The following is a 5,862-nucleotide window of genomic DNA, read 5'->3' on the forward strand; positions in this document are numbered from 1 at the left end:
AAGGTACTTAGCAACTTGCTCTTCAGAGGAAGAATACTCATCATAGCTCATGAATGGCAGAAGGAGGTTCAATGGAATCTCTATGGTCTCTGTATGAGCCTCAGATTCCCTTGGTTCCTCAAAGGGAAACTCCTTTTCATTTAGAGGACATCCCATGAGGTTTTTCTTACTGGGAATCACATCCTCCTCACTCTCTCCAGGTTCGGCCATGTTGGTCATGGTTATGGCCTTGCACTCTCTCTTGGGATTTTCTTCTGTATTTCTTGGGAGAGTGCTAGGAGGAGTTTCAGTAACCTTTTTACTCAGCTGACCCACTTGTGCCTCCAAATTTCTAATGGAGGATCTTGTTTTATTCATGAAACTTAGTGTGGTCTTAGATAGATCAGAGACTATAGTTGCTAAGCCAGAACAACTCTGCTCAGAGTTCTCTGTCTGTTGCTAAGAAGATGATAGAAAATGCTTGCTATTGCTAAACCTATTTCTTCCACCATTATTGTTGTTGAAGCCTTGTTGAGGCTTCTGTTGGTCCTTCCATGAGAGATTTGGATGATTTCTCCATGAAGGATTATAGGTGTTTTCATAGGGTTCTCCCATGTAATTCAACTATTCCATTGCAGGGTTCTCAGGAACATAAGCTTCTTTCTCAGAAGATGCTTCTTTATTACTGCTAGATGCAGCTTGCAATCCAGTCAGATTCTGAGAAATCATATTGACTTGCTGAGTAAATAATTTGTTCTGAGCCAATATGGCATTTAAAGTATCAATCTCAAGAACTCCTTTCTTCTGAGTTGTCTCATTGTTCACAGGATTTCTTTCAGAAGTGTACATGAACTGGTTATTTGCAACCATTTCAATGAGTTTCTGGGCTTCTGTAGGCATTTTCTTCAGATAAATAGATCCGCCTGCAGAATGGTCCAATGACATCTTGGATAACTCAGACAGACCATCATAGAAGATACCTATGATGCTCCATTCTGAAAGCATGTCAGAAGGACACATTCTGATCAATCGTTTGTATCTTTCCCAAGCTTCATAGAGGGATTCACCTTCCTTCTATTTAAAGGTTTGAACTTCCACTCTAAGCATACTCATCTTTTTAGGTGGAAAGAATTTAGCTAAGAAGGCATTGACCAGCTTTTCCCAAGAGTTCAGGCTGTCTCTAGGTTGTGAGTTCAACCATATACTAGCTCTGTCTCTTACAACAAAAGGGAAAAGCATAAGTCTGTAGACCTCGGGATTAACTCCATTGGTCTTAACAGTCTCACAGATCTGCAAGAATTCAGATAAGAACTGATGAGGATCTTCTGATGGAAGTCCATGAAACTTGCAATTCTATTGCATCAGAGAAACTAATTGAGGCTTAAGCTCAAAGTTGTTTGCTCCAATGGCAGGAATAGAGATGCTTCTTTTGGAAAATTGAAAATGAGAAAGTGGTTAGGTGGTTTTGAAAAAGATTTTGAAATTAGAATTTAAAAAGATGTGATTTGAAAAAGATATGATTTAAAAAGATATGATTGAAAAGATATGATTGAAAAACAATTTAAAAAAGATTTGATTTTTAAAATTGATGACTTGACTAACAAGAAATTAAAAGATATGATTCTAAAATTCAAATATTGAAATTTTGTTAACAAGAAAGTAACAAACTTGAAATTTTTGAATCACAACATTAATTGTTAGCAAGGATTTTCGAAAATATTAAAAGAAAAATGAAAAAGATTTGATTTTGAAAAAGATATGATTGATAAGAGAGGATATGAAAAAGATAAGATTTTGAAAAATTAGTTTTAAAACTTGAAAAATTAAAAAAGATTTGAATTGAAAACAAAATTACCTCTCTGGTGTTATCCTGGCATTTAACGCCCACTTAGCTACCTCCTTGGGCGTTAAACGCCCAGCCAGGGTACCTGGCTGGCGTTTAAACGCCTGAATTCCTTTTTTACTGGGCGTTTTGAATGCCTAGCTTTTTCTTTGTGATTCCTCTGTTGTATGTTCTAAATCTTCAATTCTCTTTATTATTGACTTGAAAAGACATAATTTTGAATTTTTTTTTAATTTTTAATGATGAGAGAGAAAAACAACAGAATGAAATTAAACATGAAAAACTAAGATCAAAACAAGAAATGCATGCAAGAACACTTTGAATGTCAATATGCACATCAAGAACATATTTTTGAAAATTTTTAAGAAAAGAAAGACATGCAAGACACCAAACTTAGAAATTCTCATACTAGAGACACTAACAATTTGAGAATGCACATGAGAAACAACAAAAGACACAAAACAAGAGAATTTAAAGATCAGACAAAGAAAATCATCAAGAACAACTTGAAGATCAATGAAGAACACAAGAGCACACTTTTGAAAAATGCAAGAAGAATAAAGATATGCAATTGACACCAAACTTAAAAATTGACACTAGACTCAAACAAGAAACACAAAATATTAATTTTTTTTGTTTTATGATTTTATAATTTTTTTGTATTTTTTTGAAAATTATTTTGAAAAAGAAAATAAGAAACTCAAAATTTTTAATAAGAATTCTAGGAATCATGCAATGTTAGTCTAAAACTTCAGTCTAAAAAAGATTAGATATGGCTAGCCAAGCTTTAGCAGAGCATTACATACAACAGCCAAATTGATGGGAATCAAAAAGGCTCTTGTGATGATAAAAGCATCATCTGAAATTCTAGAATTCATTCTTAAAAATTCTGAAGAAAAAAATAAAAAAGAAAAATACCTAATCTAAGCAACAAGATGAACCGTCAGTTGTCCAAACTCGAACAATCCCCGGCAACGGCGCCAAAAACTTGGTACGCGAAATCGTGATCTCACACACTTTCTTCACAACTCCGCGTAGCTGACCAGCAAGTGCACTGGGTCATCCAAGTAATACCTTACGTGAGTAAGGGTCGATCCCACAGAGATTGTCGGCTTGAAGCAAGCTATGGTTATCTTGTAAATCTCAGTCAGGTAGATTCAAATGGTTATGGGATTTTGATAATTAAAAGATAAATAAAACATAAAATAGGATAGAGATACTTATGCAATTCATTGGTAGGAATTTCAGATAAGCGTATGGAGATGCTTTGTTCCTTTTGAATCCCTGCTTTCCTACTGCCTTCATCCAGTCATGTATACTCCTTTCCATAGCAAGCTGTATGTTGGGGGATCACCGTTGTCAATGGCTACCGTCCGTCCTCTCAGTAAAAATGGTCCGGCTACAGGTTACGTAGGGCTAATCATTTATCAATTCTCACTTGTGTTGGAATAAGATCCAATGATCCTTTTTGCGCACTGTCACTGCGTCCAGCACTCGCGAGTTTGAAGCTCGTCACAGTCACCCCATCCCAGATCCTATCAGAATACCACAAACAAGGTTTAGACTTTCCGAATCTCAAGAATGCTGCCAATTTATTCTAGCTTATACCACAAAGACTTTGATCTCACGGAATGGGAGGGTCTGTTGTTAGGAGAGGCAACCATGCATCGTGGACTAGGAGGCCAAGAGATATACATTCAAGCTTATTTTCTTGTAGAACGGAAGTGGTTGTCAGGCACGCGCTCATAAGTGAGAATGGTGATGAGTGTCACTTGATCATCACATTCATCATGTTGAAGTGCGAATAAATATCTTAGAACAATAATAAGCTTGAATTGAATAGAAAACAGTAGTAATTGCATTAATTCATGAGGAACAGCAGAGCTCCACACCTTAATCAATGAGGTGTAGAAACTCCACCGTTGAAAATACATAAGTGATGAAGGTCCAGGCATGGCCGAATGGCCAGCCCCCTAAACATGATCAAGAGATCAACAGTGATACAAGGATAGTCTCAAAAATGATCTAAAGATCTTCCCATGAAAATACAATAGTAAAAGGTCCTATTTATAATGACTAGTAACCTAGGGTTTACAAAGATAAGTAAATGATGCAGAAATCCAATTCTGGGGCCCACTTGGTGTCTGCTTGGGCTGAGCATTAAAGCTTTCACGTGCATAGGCTTTTCTTGGAGTTAAACGGCAGCTCTGGTGCCAGTTTGGGTGTTTAACTCTAGCTTTTATGCCAGTTCTGGCGTTTAACGCCAGAAAAGGGTAGAAAGTTGGCGTTAAAACGCCAATTTGCGTTATCAAAACTCGGGCAAAGTATGAACTATTATATATTGCTGGAAAGCCCAAGATGTCTACTTTCCAACACAATTAAGAGCACGCCTATTGGGCTTCTTTAGCTCAAGAAAATCTATTTCGAGTGCAGGGAGGTCAGAATCCAACAACATCTGCAGTCCTTTTTGATGAGCGGATAATTTGTACGCTTTTTGGCATTATTTTTAGTATGTTTTTAGTAGATTTAGTTAGCTTTTAGTATATTTTTTATTAGTTTTTAATTAAAATTCACTTTTCTGGACTTTACTATGAGTTTGTGTGTTTTTCTGTGATTTCAGGTATTTTCTGGCTGAAATTGAGGGACTTGAGCAAAAATCTGATTCAGAGACTGAAAAGGACTGCAGATGCTGTTGGATTCTGACCTCCCTGCACTCGAAGTGGATTTTCTGGAGCTACAGAAACCCAATTGGCGCGCTCTCAACGGCTTTGGAAAGTAGACATCCTGGGCTTTCCAGCAATGTATAATAGTTCATACTTTGCCCAAGATTTGATGGCCCAAACCGGCGTTCCAAATCAGCTCAAAACTGCCCGGCGTTAAACACCGGAACTGGCACAAGAATGGGAGTTAAACGCCCAAACTGGCACAAAAGCTGGCGTTTAACTCCAAGAAGAGTCTCTACACGAAAATGCTTCAATTCTCAGCCCAAGCACACACCAAGTGGGCCCGAAAGTGGATTTTTCTGTCATTTACTCCTTTCTGTAAACCCTAGGCTACTAGTTCTTTATAAATAAGACCTTTTGCTATTGTATTTTCATCTTGGTTCTTCTGGTTCCCTCTCTGGGGGCCGAAGCCAATGATCACTTTTGTTCTTATGTATTTTCAACGGTGGAGTTTCTACACACCATAAATTAAGGTGTGGAGCTCTGCTGTACCTCGAGTATTAATGCAATTACTATTGTTCTTCTATTCAATTCAGCTTGTTCTTATTCCAAGATATTCATTCGTACCCAAGAACATGATGAATGTGATGATTATGTGACGCTCATCATCATTCTCACTTATGAACGCGTGACTGACAACCACTTCCGTTCTACAAGCAAACAAGGATCTAATGTTTATCTCTTGGATTCTTTAATCGGAATCTTCGTGGTATAAGCTAGAATTGATGACTGCATTCAAGAGAATCCGGAAGGTCTAAACCTTGTCTGTGGTATTCTGAGTAGGATTCAATGATTGAATGACTGTGACGAGCTTCAAACTCGCGATTGTGGGGCGTTAGTGACAGACTCAAAAGAATCACTGGATTCTATTCCGACATGATCGAGAACCGACAGCTGGATAGCCGTGCCGTGACAGGGTGCGTTGAACATTTCCACTGAGGACGGGACTGTAGCCATTGACAACGGTGATGCCCAACATACAGCTTGCCATGGAAAGGAGTAAGAAGGATTGGATGAAGACAGTAGGAAGGCAGAGAGACGGAAGGGACAAGCATCTCCATTCGCTTATCTGAAGTTCTCACCAATGAATACATAAGTATCTCTATCTTTATCTTTATGTTTAATTCATATATCATCCATAACCATTTGAGTCTGCTTGACTAAGATTTACAAGGTGACCATAGCTGCTTCATACCAACAATCTCCGTGGGATCGACCTTACTCGCGTAAGGTTTATTACTTGGACGACCAGTGCACTTGCTGGTTAGTTGTGCGAAGTTGTGTTTATACCATGGTATTGAACACCAAGTTTTTGGA

At 37.9% G+C, this 5,862-nt stretch overlaps 1 non-coding gene across 1 annotated transcript; it reads left to right on the top strand.

Annotated features, from left to right (window-relative positions):
- The first annotated feature begins 978 nt into the window (after nt 1-978).
- Nucleotides 979-1,086, top strand: LOC130984429 (small nucleolar RNA R71). The gene has a single exon (XR_009088367.1). It is a non-coding gene; the product is annotated as a small nucleolar RNA R71 (small nucleolar RNA).
- The last annotated feature ends 4,776 nt before the right edge of the window (nt 1,087-5,862 follow it).

This window comes from Arachis stenosperma, chromosome 5, assembly GCF_014773155.1.
Source record: "Arachis stenosperma cultivar V10309 chromosome 5, arast.V10309.gnm1.PFL2, whole genome shotgun sequence".
Taxonomy (NCBI): Eukaryota; Viridiplantae; Streptophyta; class Magnoliopsida; order Fabales; family Fabaceae; genus Arachis; species Arachis stenosperma.